The 16,820-nt window shown below is 50.0% G+C and overlaps 2 long non-coding RNA genes across 2 annotated transcripts; one reads left to right on the forward strand and one right to left on the reverse strand.

Moving 5' to 3' along the window:
* Positions 1-25: 25 nt before the first annotated feature.
* Positions 26-16,573, forward strand: LOC116270826. Its single transcript, XR_004179122.1, has 2 exons — positions 26-432; positions 15,822-16,573. It is a non-coding gene; the product is annotated as an uncharacterized LOC116270826 (long non-coding RNA).
* Positions 2,195-9,904, reverse strand: LOC108580573. The gene is made up of 4 exons (XR_002515075.2): positions 9,229-9,904; positions 7,986-8,118; positions 3,837-5,591; positions 2,195-2,334 (listed from the first exon to the last, which is right to left on the reverse strand). It is a non-coding gene; the product is annotated as an uncharacterized LOC108580573 (long non-coding RNA).
* Positions 16,574-16,820: the final 247 nt, after the last annotated feature.

The following is a 16,820-nucleotide window of genomic DNA, read 5'->3' on the forward strand; positions in this document are numbered from 1 at the left end:
ATTCCCTCTAGAGCGCTCGACAAATGTTTACCGAGTGCCCACGGGGTGCCTAGAGCCTGGCGGGACGTCGCGGGGATGCGGCTGGAGGAATCCAAGCCGGCCCTGCCCTCTTGGCACTCGCGTCCGGACCAGGAAGGCGGCCCGAGCGGGACGGGTGGGCTGCGGGCCGCGGTGGGAAAAGTTGGGGGAGCGCGGAGGTGGCGCGGAAATAGAAGGCTTCCTGGAAGCGGTGACCCTTGAGGCGGTCTTGCCCCTCAGTCCCCGTCTCCTTTTAAGCCAGCCACGCTGACCCCTCCGCGCCTCTCTGAACTGGTTGCCAGCTTGTCTCTGCGCTCGCCATTCCCTCCGCCTGGACGGCTCCCGGCTCACCACCTCCCGCCCCCCATCAGACCCTGCTTTCTCCCAGAGACCTCCAAGACCTGCCAAGCTGAGGTTGTTTCCTCGCCTCACCCCCACGTACATTTGTTTTCTTTCCTGTAATTTCTCTTGCTGTCTGGAATTGTTGTTTGAGTTACTCCGTGCCTTCTTTATTGCCTTCTTATCCCCGCTAGACGCCCAGCGCACTGAGGCCAGGACCAGCGATCTTCTCTGCAGCTCTGGTGCCCGCAGTGCCTTGAACCCAGCGCCTGGTAGCCACTGTGGCTGCGCAATCACGATTTGTTGAGTGAATAAGTGAACTTCGTTTGAGCTGGGGGGTTCTTCCCACTTTCTCCTCTAAGGGGCCCTGTATCTTTCCAGCCACCCCTCAGCCTGAGACCAGACACCCCAGCCCCACCACTAGGGCTTCCCATCAGCCCTCCCCGTGGCAGTGCCTGGGGAGCCAGCCGCTGGTCTTCGCATCCTCTTCCCCTCCAAGGGTCTGTGCCTGAGACCTCCCCATCAGCCTCCTCTCCTGCCTCTCCTCATCTATTCATCCCTCAATCAATACTGAGACATGCACGCTGTCACAGGGAGTCCCCAGACCACTCAGAACCTACTGGTCCCTCTGCCAGTGTGGGATCTCAAGGGAATTACTGCACCCAGAGTGGCAGTGAGGGCAGCAGGGTAAAAGTTCATCCTGTCTCCTTCCCCTGCTGGGGCTGGGTGAGAGAGGATCCCCAGAGGGGCTCTGGGATGAACTGGGAAGGGCTGAGGTTAGGGAAGCGGGCGGGGGCAGGGGGGTTGTCTGGGAGGGACTCTGGCTAAGCCTCACTTTGGGGCTGTCCTTCCTGGAGCAGGAGAGCTGGGGAAGAGAATTATGGTCTTCGACAGTTTTCTGGAGCAGAAGTAGTTTGGCCAAGTGGTCCTCTGGGTCTCCCTTGGGGGCTTTTGGACTAGATGGCAGCCTGAGGAGCCACATGGGTAGAGAAAGGGGAGGCCAGAGGCCAGGCAAGGAGCAGAAAGATACCAGCCTGCAGGTCCTGGCCATTTACACCCAGGCCCCAGGCTGTGAGATGGAACAGGTTCTGAGCCCCCATGCCATCCTGCAGGTCCTGGCCATTTATACATAGGCCCCAGGCTGTGAGATGTAACAGGTCCTGAGCCCCCATGCCAGGGAGGGGCCTCTGCCCACCCCCCAGGCAAGGCCCTCAAACCACCCCCACCACCTGGTCTTCATCCATTCACTCCTTCCTTCAACAGACAAGCATGGAGCACAGGATATCAGGTGGGGAGCTGTGGGACCTGCAACCTGGACAGTCGTACAGGGCCCCCCAGCTCTCAAGGGCCCCACACTTGGTTTCCTACTCTGGGGTCACCATATGCAGTTCTAAATCACCTATGAACAAAGTCTCCCCTGCCCCGTATTAATTTTGCACCTGACCCAGATATTATGTGGCCAGTCCTGGGGCCAAGCACAATGCTGGGCAGGAAGACACGGCCATAAGCGAACCCACATGGCGGACTCCATCAAGGAGCCGTGGCCTCCAGGCCAGGGAAGCAAAGCGAGAGCCTCAAATAAGAGTCAGGGACTGGAGGAGAGGCAGGTCTTGTCCAACACTCTTTCTGGAAACAATTCAGAAGCCAGGCAGAGGAGGACATGCAGGAGGGAGAAGGAAAGGTGGGCATCGTGGTGTGCAGGAATCCTACCCCAGGGCCACTGGGGAAATTGCGGTAGTGCCACAGTCATCCAGGATCCATCTGAGAGTGTGCAACTGGAGAACCTGGGTCACTTCAGCCTGTGATAACTGACAGGCAGTGGGGGGGGGGGGGGGGGGCAGATAAGGTGAGGTGATGGAGGGTGGGGAGGGGAGCTTTTGGAGGAGATGCCACTGACCTGAGTTCTGAAAGACAAGAAAGAGACAGGCTTTTCCAGGGAAAGGCATCCCAGGTGGAGGAATAGCAAGTGCTTGAGCCCTAAAGAGAAGGGAACAGAAACCAGGCTCAGTCCCCAGCCCTGCATACACCCTCCAGCGCTGGCTTGCCAGGGGCAGGCTATGCCACCTCCAGTGCCAGCAGAGAGAAAGGAGGTCACTTTCTTCCAAAGTCTGAAATAACAAGGAGCCAAAGCAGCCCTGCCCTTCAGCGGTAGTCTCTGCTTTTTATCTACTCTCAAATCTTTTGGGGGGATCTTCACAAGCAGGTGAGGCTGGGGGCAGGGGCAGCAGGTCTGGGGGCTACAATTTACATATGAAACAACTGATCTGTCAGTGTCTAAGCAAGGATTCTAGTTTACCCTTCTTTGTGCATCTCACCTGAGCCTATTCTGAGCCTGGCACACAGCAGGTGCTCAATTAGTACCTGTTGAATGAATAGTAATAAGCACAGCGAACACCTAAAGAGACCGGTTGACTGAGGCCTGACCATGCAGGCGCCAGTGCAGGCGCCAAGCTAAGGCATCTCCCAGATCCCTCACCCCAGAAACCCTTCCTCCGAGATGCCACCTTTTCTCATGCAAGAGGGAGAGACAACATGCCCTTCATATCCAAGACCTCAAGAGATAAGGTTTCCTCTGAACTCCCACAAACCCCCATTTAGCCTTATCTTTCCTGTGATCCATGCTGGGGGAGGGGGTCTTTCTTTTCCCTGTTTCCTGCCCCAGAGGCATCCCCAAGACTGCACCAGCCCCTCAGTGAATGCTGAATGAATGAATGAATGAATGAATGAATGAATGAATGAAAACCAGCAAGCAAGAAATATCCATCTGGGAGTGCATCCGATGCCAGTTTGGGAGCTGAGTCCACCACCAGAAAAGGCTTTGAGATTGCTGAGGGCAAATCTTGTGTGGAGGTAGCCTGGGCACTGGAGCCTGCCCACCCACATTCACACTCCAGCTCTGTCTCTTCCAGCTGTGCACCATGGGCAAGGGACTAAACCTCTCCACACCTCAGTTCCCCCATCTGTAAAATGGGGGACTGATAGCGCCTGTCTTCTGGGATCGCTGTGAGGTTTCAGAAGTTAATTCATGGAAAGAGCTTTGCACAGTGCCTGGGACACAGAGAAAACCCTTGATAAATGTTATTATGTTACCATCTGGATGAAAAGGAAAATATGGTAACCGAAAAGCCTCCTGAGTTACAAAACAACAACAAAACTTTTCATGATGATCTGCTTTTTGGCCAAGCAGAGAAAAGCAAATGTATCCTGACTCTGAGAGCAAGAGCAAAAGTACCAGAGCAAAAGAGACAGCGAAGTGGAAGGGAACATTAGAGATGAAAGGGTCATCACTGCATTCCGATCCTCACATTGTGCCCAGGCCCACCACAGGCCAGCCGGGCCCAGGGACTTCCCTGGGGCCTATCTCATTTCCCCAGCAGCTAGTCCCCCACCCACACACTCCCAGTTGTGGCTCCCCTGGCCAGGGCACCCAGCACTAGGCTCCAGGACCGTAATCCGATCTGCCCCAGTCTGCTCCACACCTGGGGCCGCCTTTGGCTGGATGAAAGATGGCCTGGAATTGTGAGGGGTGTTATTGTGTCAGGCGGCCCCGGCCCAGGGTCCGTGCCCCTCGCCTGCTGGCCTCCCAGTGCTGGGCCAGGAGTTTTCATTTCCTCCATCATCAGTCACATCTTGCCGAAGCGATTTTGACCAAGTCAGCGTGTCTCTCTAAGGCAGTAAAAAGAAGAAAAGAATTCTGCTGACACACACATTGTTCAGCGAGGTGGGGACCTCATCTTCATCCATCTGCCCTAGAGGAGGTTCGGCCGGCCCTGGGGCTACCTGGGGAGCACAGTCAAGGAAGCCAGTGGGCGGCTCTCTCTGTCCACACCACCTGGCTAAGGCCAGATGACCTGGACCTCCAACCCCAACAAGGAATAGAAGGTCAAGAGCGGCCTCGTGCACAGGCTTGAAAATCCTTGTGTGCAGAGAGGTGGACCCTGCACAGGAAGTTATTAGAGCACACCTGTGGTGAAATTTTGTCTCCCATGCAGATCTCTCATTGCACGGGAGGCTTGGACTCCTCACGTTTGCCCACTCTGAGATTTTCTTTGCACAACTTTAAAAGCAGCAGAATGAGAGACTAAACGTCTTCCATCAGTCTTAAATACACATGGCAGTGGCCACAGTTCCAAATGGAAAACACAGACGACACACACACTCTAGAGAAAGCTGATACCGTGCAGGATTTCTAGGATCTGGAAGCCAGCTAGGGGGAAGCAGTGTTTATTATTATCAGGGCTGTATTTCTTCCTTGATTGGAGGAAGTCTGGTATGGTTTTGAGCACTAACTATCCTTGGTTCAGCATTAGAGGTAGCCTTTTCCTCCTTCCAAAACGTGACAGGGAGCGGCCGACCTGTCACCTGTTGGGAGCACTTGCTTCTGCTGGACACCTGCTAAGCCTGCACTGCCCAAGCCCACGTCACCTGCAACCCCTCACTGCATGGAGAGGCTAGTTCTGCTCCTCACATGGCAGAGAAGGAGGACCAACGTCCAGAGAGCACCTTGCCCAAAGTCAGACAGCCAATCTGTAATGGAGCCAGGATCCAAAGCCACATCTGTCTACACAACACAGGCCTTTAAGCATCAGTGAGTGACCTGGGAGCAGCCCCTTCTTTCCTTGTTTTAACGTAAAGCAACACTTCTCCAAACCAACTGTGCATATGAATCCGCTGGGGGTCTGCTAGAACACAGATTCCCACACAGCCAGTGTGAGTAGGCTGAGATTCTGCACTCCTCATCAGCTCCTGGGGGCTCAGAGGCTGTGGTCTTCAGACTGTATGTTGATGATCAGGGCTCTAGATTTCTGAAGTTACCGCTGACCAACTGGGGCTTCAAATTAAAACTTCATTATCTGTGATTCCGGCTGTCTTTTTAAATTAACTCATTACTTCTCCCAATTAGCTTGTATTATTTTTATTAGTATTATCCCCATTTTACAGATGAGGAAATTGAGGCTCAAATACTTGAGGGAACCCGCCCGAAGCCACACCGATGGTGAATGAATGGTAAAATCAGAATTCTGACACCGGCTATCTTGTTCCAGGACCTAAGTCCTTAAACATTGAGGTACACCAAAACACAGGGTTTGTCTTAGTCCTGGATGGACCTCCCAGTGCCCATGGAGGCCTTGCACACAGTAGATGCCCTATCAGTGTTTGAGGAACATACCTCTGAGCCCGTCTTCAATTCCTCCTTTATTGCAGAAGTCATGCACTCAAAAGCCAATGGGCACCTGCCACGTAACATAAATACAGAGATGCAATGTGAGGCCCAAGGAATATTTCCCTTCCTCTTAATTTAATGAAAGGCAATCATGAGCACAGACACAGTGACAGGTGGCAGGAGACACTGGCCTGGATAAGTAAGGAGGGGTGCAGACTCGGGTGAACTGGAAACCACATGCCCATGGGTGATGCCATCCAGAAATTTGATTCCAACATCACCAGATAGTTCTAATTTTCCAGAGAAGCTAGAAACTTGAGTTTGAGTGGTGACATCTCTCAATGTTTATCTATTGGCAACCAACTGAACTCGTTTTGGTCATTAGACCAAAGAAGACACATCTACCAGTCAGATTCGATGAATCTGGTTTGCCCCGGTCTCATAAAGGGCTCTGCTGTGTCTGGAGGATGTGCCCAGACTCCCACAACCCATCACCCAAACCAAAGGACCACCAAGGATGGTGCATTTCAAGACAGCTCCATTGAATTCATGATTTGAGGACTACTGAGCCAGTGGTTGAAAAGGCTGGAACTGTCGGCCCCTTTAGGCAAACTCTGACCCTAACCTTCCCCAGAGTCCCTTCCCAGCACAACTCTGCTGTTTGGCCCCTGGTGACTGATCTGATAAACTCCCCGTCTCCCCAGAAACATCAAAAACCAGAATTCCATCTGCAAGAGCAGGAGTGAGGGTTCACTGCTCCTGCTTTTCAGCATCTCCCTCCTCCCAGCTCGATCTGAGCCCTCTCTTATGGTTGAGGATGCCCCATCTGGTGAATATCCAGAAAAGCACTGTCTCGCCTGCTTTGCAGCCAGAGCCCTGACAGGTGACCAAGTTTCAGTCAGTCAGAGGCACCGACCCCAGAAGCTATCAGCGCAGGCCCAGACCATTCTGCAGAGTGATCTGGGGCCGTGTCCCAACTACAGAGCCCCCAAGCCTGGTTCTCTGGCCCTCCCAGGGGTTCTGTGAGCCTCTAAGATCCTCTAGTGGACTCCTTTTCTGCACCAGCCTGCCCAAGCTGGTTTCTGTTGCCTGCAGCCAGGAGCCCTGCTGGATACAGCACTGGGGAGCTGGAGACGGCATGGCAACCATGTCAGTTAAAAGGATACAGGCCTTCTCTTTTGTTCAGTAGCTAAAACTTTTGGTCAAGGAAGTTTTTCACACAGGCTCGACACAGAAAATAGAAACAGAGCTTCTTTGGTTAAATAGGGCAGGGGAGGGACTAGGGTCGCCACATTTAGCAAAAAAATATAGGGTGTGCAGTTCAATTTGAATTTCAGATAAACAGTGAATGAATTTTAGTATGAGTATATCCCATTATATTGGAGTATATGTATTCAATATACTCATACTGAAATTCACTCATCGTTTATCTGAAGTTTAAATCGGACTGGACACCCTGCCTTTTATCAGGTGATCCCAGCAGGGGCCCAGAGCCCCCAGGCTTGGTTTCTTTTCACTACCATTTTCTCTGCTCCCAGGGTTTCAGAGAAAACACTTTGGAAGCCCACCTAATTTGAGACCCCTGCCTTTTCTCCTTCTTCTGCAAAGATTTCCTCTGTTTTCTTTTCTTTTTTTTTTTTTTTTTGAGACAGACTCTCCCTCTGTCCCCAGGCTGGAGTGCAGTGGCACAATCTCAGCTCACTGTAACCTCCGCCTCCTGGGTTCAAGCAATTTTCCCTCCTCAGCCCACCAAGTAGCTGGAATTACAGCTACTACGTGCACTACCACACCTAGCTAATTTTTGTATTTTTAGTAGAGACAGGGTTACACCACATTGGCCAGACTGATCTTGAACTCCTGGCCTCAAACAATCCATCTGTCTTGGCCTCTCAAAGTGCTGGGATTACAGGCATAAGCCACTGTGCCTGGCCAAGATTTCCTGTTTTCCTCAGTGGAAATGCCCGTTCTTCACTGTCAGTCCCTGTATTTCAGGTTGAACTATCCTCTTCTCTAAAATTCAGGTGGGTACGTGACCCAGCCTGGTCAATCAGAGACGCACGTGCGATAGGTTCAGTGAGTCATGTGACCTAATCTGAGTCAGTGAGATTCAACTTTAGAACTTTTGCTGGAACTACCAGGAAAAGGGGTCTTTCCTCCCACTGGGGTTGCTAGGTCAGGGGCTGCTGCTGGCAGTTATTTTCCCTCCCTTCAGGGAGAGCCTGCCCTGTGAGAGAAGCCACAGGACAGTAAAACAAGAGGAGGCAGGAGACCGACAGCATCAGTGAGTCCCTGGAGCCCACTACCCCTGAAGCCAGCCCCACCCAGGACTGTTCAGCTTAAGGCATTGTGTACTGAGTTTCCAGTCCATTACAACAAAAGTCCTGCAGACATGTGGTTCAATTCCTTCATCCTGAAGACAGAGAAATTGACACTCAAAGAGAAACTGTTGAACCCAAAGTCTTACAGTGAATCAGGGCAGAGCTAGGATTAGGCTGGGCTCCTGGCTCCCAGAGTCCTGGGAACTCCTCACCACCCTACGTCGTGCTTCTCTCCATCTCTGTTGTTTTCTTCCTTCTCTCACCTCCTTCACTGTGTTTCTGCTCATTTAAAAAAAAAAAAAAAATGTGTTCTTTCTTTTACTTCGAGTTTTATCTTTATTGCCTCCCTGTTGGTAAACCATTACTCTAAATATAACAGGTTAGTCCCAACTCATGTGAAAAGATCTTATGGGAAGACTAACAGATTTGAGCTCATCTTACATATGATGCAACAACTAATGAGAGTGAGCGTGAATGACACAGCTATCTGATGTCCAAGCTTTGCTGATTAGCTCTTGTCTTCGAATCACCCTGAAATTGGATGCAGTATCTCCCATTTCACAGATGAAGATATGGAGGCCCAGGGGTCAAAGGACTTGGCCAAGAAACATGACTAACAAATGACAAAGCCAGCATTCAAACTGGATGACCCAATTCTGATCCCCTATTTCACCCAGTCAGTTGCCCCTGGAAAGCCAGCCTGAGATTTTTATTTCCATAGCTCACATGATAACAAACCACTGAGCTGAGTTGCCAGATTTGGCAAATAAAAAATATAGGCTATCCAGTTAAATTTGAATTTCAGATAAACAATGACTCATTTTTTTTTTAATAAATATGTCCCAAGTTGCACAGGACATACTTATACTAACAATGAGCCTTTGTTTATCTGAAATGCAAACTTAACCTCTCACCATGTATTCTATCTGGCAATTCTACACTAAGAGCTTTTATGCATAAAGCAAGACGCATCAGCTGTGTCCTTGGTTCTGCAAAAGCCTCAGGGCCTTTGCACTTGCTGGGCCATTTGCCTGGAAGGCTCATGCTGATATTCACCTCCTTCACCTCCTCTGGGTCTCTGCTCAAATATTTCACCACTGACGTTTTCCCTTGCCCGTCTATCAGAAGCAACCCATGTTTTCATTTTCTCTTACCACCACCACCTGAAATACAACAGTTACATGTTCATTTGTTCATTGTCTCTCTCCTGCCATGGAAATGTGGGCATGTGTTTTGGTCTGATTTGTTCACTACCATGAGTAGAGCTCACAACAGTGTCCCATATGTAGCTGATACTCGGTGAATATTTGCTGAATGAGCGAATGAACTCTCTGCGAGCACGTCTTGGTTTCTGTCTGGAATACTGCCTGACTCGGGATTGTCACTCACCTGCTGAGTGGCAGTGGGCATGCCCCTGAGCTCCCCACTCCTTGAGCCGCACTCATCACACATCTCAGAGTCACTGGGAGATCAGGTGACAAAACAGCCTTGAGAGTCAGATGCAGACTTGCCGAGCACGTGTGCAAGCATCCCTGGGAGCTTTTCTCTTCTTCAAGCACTTGTGCCCCAGACAACTAAGCCTCAGAACACAAACCCTAAAAAACAAATTTTTTCATTTTCGTCATGTGTTCAGAGCACATGCAAGCTCCTCCCACCTGCAGCATCACTGCAGACAGTGGCATCAAGCACTTCCAAGTCGGAGGGAAGGACAGCACACCAACAGACATCAGTACCAACGACGGCTAATAGTCTAGACGCCCGGTTCAGTTATCTGCATCACCTCATTTCATCCTCACAACTCTTTTGAAATAGATATTTTTGTGCTCAATTTACAGATGAGGAAACTGAAGCTCAGATTAATCAATTCCACTGCCAGAAAGCAATGGAACCATGTTTTAATTCAGCCAGCCTGACGGCAGTCTCTGAGCCCATTTCCTCACCTATAAAGTAGGTATAATTATAGTGCTGCCTGGCCGGTCACAGTGGCTCATGCCTGTAATCCCAGCACTTTGGGAGGCCAAGGTGGGTGGATCACCTGAGGTCAGAAGTTCAAGACCACCCTGACCAACATGGTGAAACCCACTAATAAAAAATACAAAATTAGCTGGGTGTGGTGGTGCATGCCTGTACTCCCAGCTACTTGGGAGGCTGAGGCAGGAGAATCACTTGAATCCTGGAGGAGGAGGTTGCAGTGAGCTGAGAGCATGCCATTGCAGTCTAGCCTAGGCAACAAGAGCAAAGCTCCATCTCAGATATAAATAAATAAATAAATAAATAAATAAATAAATAAATATGCTGGCTTGTTGTGGGGATGTTGTGGGGATAAAATGAGACATTGTGTGTGAAGTATTTGCATGGGTCCAGGCAGGCAGCACACACAGGTGACCACCACAGGCAACCTTGCCCCCTCCCCAGCCTGAAAAAATCAGGATAGAGGATGTCATGTGAAGGCCATTACTCCAAGCTGCCCAGAGTGACCGATGACACGGCTTGAGGCAAGACAACTATCCAGAGTTATCAGATTCGCTTCCTTGGGCATTTAAAATAGGAAATCCAGAGAAAACGAGGTTACAGGAGTAAGGCCAGGTCAAGAGGTAGAAAGTGTAGCCATGATGGGTGGTGAGCAAGCTTGCCTTACAAAGGAGCTCAGGCCACTGGGGTCCAGTAGTGTAGGTTGTACACTGTGCACTCTGGGATCAACATTCCTATTCTTGCCTTTGACAACGGTGACCTCCGGAGTCGTGCAGTACACACTCTCAGCAACTGTACCCAGCAGCCCTGAAATTTTATTCGTTCATTGATTCATTCACATATATATTAATTTATTCCCACCATGTGATAGTCTCTTTCAGACCATGAGACAGTAGCAGTGGAAAGATATTCAAGACGTCTCACACAGGTATTTTAGTTAGGGGAGATGGACGAGAAGCAGGAGTGACTGACAAGTGCCATGGAGAAAAAGAAAGCCCAGTGAGAGGCTGAGAGCACAGGGTGGGAAGGCCTCTCTGAGGAGGGGCGGTCTCTAAAGCCAGGCCTAGGAGGAGTATGGGGAGGGGATTGTGGGCAGAGGCAACGGTGGGGACAAAGGCCCTGCAGTGACCACAAGAGCATCTGGGATGCTTGGCTCCAGAAGACCCTCCTAACTCCGGCTTTTCCTGGAGCTGATAGTTCCCCACAGGTGTCTTTATGATCCCACCACATTCCTTGGGGTGACTCAAGTTGGTGCCCAATTCTCACAGCCCAAAGAACTGCGACCCAACTTCCAGCTGGGGCCCCTGTCCCTGAACAGAGTCTCCACACATGGGCATTGCTGGCCCTGGTCTGTTCTCCTCTTCCAAGGCTCAGTGTCCCTCCTCAGCCAGACTTCTTCTCCACCCATCTCTGCTCCCAACAAGCTCCCAGTGAGCTGCCAGCATCTGCAAAACCAGGAAACATGATGTTCCCAGACATCCAAGAGTTTGCAAAAGATCGTGGTCACCTGAGACCCAGACCATTTCCTAAGGCTGCTGTTTAGATACCAAGTCCAGGGTTTTTCTTTAGGGCTCCAGTGAAGGGTAGAAGCTACCCTACACCTCAAGCCACCACCACCTCCCTTCCCTGGACCCCACCGTAAACCATGGCTCCTTACAACCCTCCACATCTCTGGCACTGGAGCCCTGATTTTGTTTTTATGGGGTAATATTCTTTCATCCCCAAACGCCATGTAGGAATTTGCTGGGGGTTGGGGGTGGGAATCACCTCATTATAACCAGAAAATTCAATTTACAGACATTTGGTTCTTTTATTTCCATTTTTTTAAGGAGAGAAAAGAAATCAGTCTAGTGTGGACATTTTGAGTCCCTTGCTTAGAGGTTCAAGGCATCTGTGACTTCGGAAAGCCTTCTTGGCATGAAGCAATAAACAGGCTGAGCAGATAAAACCACCCTGTGTTTAAAAAGCAGGCCTGTCTCTGAGGCAGAAATTTTATAGATAAAACAACAGAACGTGACTCAAAAAAGTCGTGTTGTGAAAATGGCCCCGTGTAGATACAAAATTCCTTACTCAGGAGCTAAGTTCTACAACAGGAACATTTGATCTAGATAATTCTCTATGTCTGGCTTCAAGGAGCCACTTTGAAGCCCCATTTTCCAGAGGAGTTTCGTGTTGCAAATATCACCTCCACCCCTTCAATGTTTCACTGCATCGAGGACCCTCTCTCTTTCTCCTGTTCATCAAAATGTTTGCACATGTTGTGAGGGAAAATGGCTTTCTGTCAAGTAAGTTTAAGAAACGATGGGCTCCAGAAAGGGAAACACGTTTCTTCACTGCGGGACTTCTCAATATCTTTTTTTTTTTTTTTTTTGAGACGGAGTCTTGCTCTGTCGCCAGGCTGGAGTGCAGTGGCGTGATCTCGGTTCACTGCAACCTCCTCCTCCTGAGTTCCAGAGATTCTCCTGCCTCAGCCTCCCAAGTAGCTGGGACTACAGGCATGTGCCACTACGCCCAGCTGATTTTTGTATTTTTAGTAGAGATGGGTTTTCACCATGTTGGCCAGGATGGTCTCGATTTCTTGACCTTGTGATCCACCCACCTCAGCCTCCCAAAGTGCTGGGATTACATTCTCAGACTTTAATGAGGGAGGAGAGGGTAGAGTGTTTCGCAAGCTGTTACATTAAGTCAGAGATCTATCATGTGCAAGTGTCAGAAACCCACCTCAAAACGGCTCAATGCCCAACTCAGAGTGGAGTCCCTAACAGGGAAGTCCTATCAACAGTGTGCCCAGGGGCTCATGGAGTGACCTCTGTCTCCGTGGCTCTGTTTCTCTCTGTCCCCATCTTTCAATTTGGCATCTATCTGAATGCTGGCTTCACTATTTCCTACCGCAGAGAGGTTTGCCTCTGCATTGCCACATGTCAAGGCCAGCAAGCGACCCTGGGAAGAGAGAGAGAGAGCCTCTTGCTCCCAGGAGAGGATATCCAGGTCTGGGCTCACCTCGCACACCAGTAATGGTAAACGGGGAAGGGAGCACCTGGATTTCCCAGCCTCACCTGCTCACCTATGAGTCAGGGTGGAGGTCAGGGCACTGGGTCAGCCCCACCAGAGACCATATCGTAGGGCAGGCACCATTTCCCCAAAGCAGAGGGATGCTGTCACCTGAATCCAGGAAGGGACACTGGGCCAGTAAAAAGAAAACCAAATTTGCCTAGGCGCAGTGGCTAAAGCCTGTAATCCCAGCACTTTGGGAGGCAGAGATGGGCGGATCACCTGAGGTCAGGAGTTTGAGACCAGCCTGCCCAACATGGTGAAACCCCATTTCTACTGAAAATAGAAAAATTAGCTGGGCATGGTGGTGGGTGTCTGTAGTCCCAGCTACTCAGGAGGCTGAAGCAGGAGAATCACTTGAACTCTGGAGGCAGTGGTTGCAGTGAGCTGAAATCATGCCATTGCACTCCAGCCTGGACAACAAGAGCAAAACACAATCTCAAAAAAAAGAAAGAACGAAAGGATGAAAGAAAAGGAAAGGAAGGAAAGGAAAGAAAAGAGAGAAAGAGGAAGATAAGAGAAAAGAAAAGAAAATTTGATTAAAAAAAAAAAAAAAACAAAAAACCCTTGATGGCCAAGCACCCAGCTGAACAGGGGCTCTGCAGACAGACAGAGGCCCTGGGGGGCAGGCACTTACCCCCGACAATGGCCTTTCCAGCTCTGAATTTCCGCACTGGCATGGGTTTGCAGGTCATTAGCACTGGGTGCTATGTGCCCGTTGGTTTGTGAGCTCCCAGAGGACATGCCACATACACTGTTTTATACTTTCTGTATCTAACACGGGACTCTGCATACAGTCAGTGCTCAATGAATACTTGATCGATAGAGGAGTTCACAGAGCCCCTGTCCCTTTTCAGCTGTGGCCCTAACTCAGTCCAGTGTGGTTCCTGACTTCTCATCCACCTCCGTCATGAGACCATCTGCCGCAGGCTCCTGCCTCCTGGTTCAGTACCTGGCAGGTAGCAGGGACTCAAGACACAGCTGCTCAATCAGGGAGCGGCTGTCACTTGCCGCTGGGTTTTGCTTGTGTGTTGGTTTTTGTGCCCCTGTCTTTGTTCCTACTTTGGATTTTAAACTCCTTTTGTCTGCTTTTGGAATAGATTCTTCTAGGGGTTCATTCTATCCTCTTGCATTAATTATTTAATGAGTATTACCAGGTGCCAGTCATTGTTCTAAGTGTGGTGCATACAACAGTGAACAACACGGACCAAACTTCTCCACACGAGGCTTTTACCCTAATAGGGCTGTTAGACAGGGCCCAGTAACACAGGGCAGGGGTGCAGAGAGGGACAAGGACGCCACTTTAGCTATGGTGATGAGGAAAAGCCCCGGATCTGAGCAGGGACCCCTGAGGACAGAGAGGGAAGGAGCTGCTCACATCACTGGGGAAGAGCATTCTGTTTTTTTTTTTTTTTTTTTAGAAAAAAAAAGGCTGGAGTGCAGTGGTGTGATCTGGCTCACTGCCACCTCCACCTCCTGGTTCAAGCAATTCTCCTGCCTCAGCCTCCCGAGTAGCTGGGACTACAGGCGCCCACCACCACGCCTGGCTAATTTTTGTCTATTTAGTAGAGACGGGTTTCAGCACCACCAGGAGCAGGATCTCAGCCCAGCCAGGACTCCTGAATCAGAATCTGCCACTCGCTCACCATGTGACCCTGGACAATTTGCCAAACCTTTCTGGGTCTCTGTTTTCTCATCTGTAAAATGGGCAAAATTATTTCTCTCATCTGTGTGCCTCAGATTGCTGGGAAGAACCAATGGGATAATCCATGGAAAGTACCTAACACAAAATCAACTTAAGAAATGTCAGCCAGGTGCGGTGGCTCACGCCTGTAATCCCAGCACTTTGGGAGGCCAAGGCGGGCGGATCACGAGGTCAGGAGATTGAGACCATCCTGGCTAACATGGTGAAACCCCGTTTCTACTAAAAATACAAAAAAAATTAGCCAGGCATGGTGGCGGGCACCTGTAGTTCCAGCTACTCAGGAGGCTGAGGCAGGAGAATGGCGTGAACCCAGGAGGCAGAGCTTGCAGTGAGCTGAGATTGCTGCCACTGCACTCCAGCCTGGGTGACAGAGTGAGACTCTGTCTCAAAAAAAAAAAAAAAAAGAAAAAGAGAAAAGAAATGTCAACTGGCCAGGCACGATGGCTCACGCCTATAATCCCAACACTTGGGGAGGCCGATACGGGTGAATCACTTAAAATCGGGAGTTTAAGACCAGCCTGGTCAACATGGTGAAATCCTGTCTCTACTAAAAATACAAAAATTAGCCAGGTGTGGTGGTGGGCGGCTGTAATCCCAGCTACTCAGGAGGCTGAGGCAGGAGAATCACTTGAACCCGGGAGGCAGAGGTTGTAATGAGCTGAGATCACCCCCACTGCACTCCGGCCTGGGCAACAGAGAGAGAGAGAGAGAGGGAGAGAGAGAGAGACTGGCAGCCAGTACCACTCTTCATGTCGGCCTCACAGTTGACATTTCCTCAGGAGGGCACTTCTGAATTCCTCAAGGGAGAAAGAAAAGCCGTCTCCAGGAATGTCCTGGTCGTTGGGCACAGGGAAAGCAACATTGCCGATGTCCCTCTGATATAGAATTCTGAGAAATGCTGTGATACACCTGTTGGCCTGTAGCTTTCTGGCTGGTTCTTGTTTGCACTTGGGGGTCGTCCTCAGGGCCTTGCAGGGACATTTTTTCTGTTTTGGAGAATCCAAAACAGCAAAACTGGCTCCTGCAACTCTTCTATTTCGACAAATTCATGACCCGAATGAAAGTGGCTCTGAGCTGCGCTAGGCCCTGCACACAGACACTAACTGGCAGTTTTGAAAATGACCATTCTGGAAATCTGCATGAGGATTCCAGAGTTCAAACTAAATAAGCTGCTAAAACTAGTCATCTCTCGAAATTTCATCTTTGGCAGACAGAAAAAAATTTTTTCAATAACTTTTTTTTTTTTTTGAGACAGAGCCTCCCTAAGTCGCCCAGGCTGGAGTGCAGTGGCGTGATCTCGGCTCACTGCAACCTCTACCTCCCGAGTTCAAGCGATTCTCCTGCCTCAGCCTTCCAAGTAGCTGGGATTACAGGCGCCCACCACCACACCCAGCTAATTTTTTGTATTTTTAGTAGAGACGGGGTTTTGCCACATTGGCCAAGCTGGTTTCGAATTCCTGACCTCAGGTGATCCATCGGCCTCGGTCTCCCCAAGTGCTGGGATTACAAGTGTGAGCCACCACACCCTGCCTAAAAATAACTTTTTTAAAACAAATAAAAATTTTAAAATAACTTCTTTTAGGCAGTCCATTCTGTGGAATTGGTGGCACTGACCTCATCTGATGTCCCAGAAAGTTAGCCACAAAAGTTTCCATCCCCCATGACAGACAAACAGTTCCTCTCTGGGGCAATTCTCCCTGTGTCCACACCACAAATGCCCCTGCCTGTTTGGTGCGTCTCAGCAGCAGAAAATCACCAACCACAAAGCTTCCAGGGCAGGCATTTAAAATCAACCGAAAGACACTCCCCTTCCACATGCTTTGGGCTCCGTGCGATCCTTCCTAGTGCAGCTCCACACTCTTCCTTGCAGACAAGACTGGCATTCAAACCAGGAATTCTTTTAAGGGGCTGTGTGTGCAGGAATACAATCACCTCGAGCTCGTGTAAGAAGAGAGCTCCAGTTACTGGGGCTTCCGAAGGCTTTTAATAGAAAACATTTGTGCCAAATAAAAAGCTTCTCCTTGTGTTTTGCTTTAGCTGTAAATTATCTGCTCCAAGGATCCATCCAGAAATCCCTACTGAGGGCGAACTCCACAGCCTGGTTGGGTCCAGGTTTGTTGCTCGGTCCAGATAGATTTTCAACTGCTGCATCCAAACTGCAGCCAGGGGGACAATAAGAACAGAACCTCTTTTGTTCTGATGAAACTGTTTTTAATGGTCCCTTCTAGGCCGGGCCCTAGTGGAAGTCTCAACA

This window comes from Papio anubis, chromosome 16 (assembly GCF_008728515.1).
Source record: "Papio anubis isolate 15944 chromosome 16, Panubis1.0, whole genome shotgun sequence".
NCBI classification, from domain to species: Eukaryota; Metazoa; Chordata; class Mammalia; order Primates; family Cercopithecidae; genus Papio; species Papio anubis.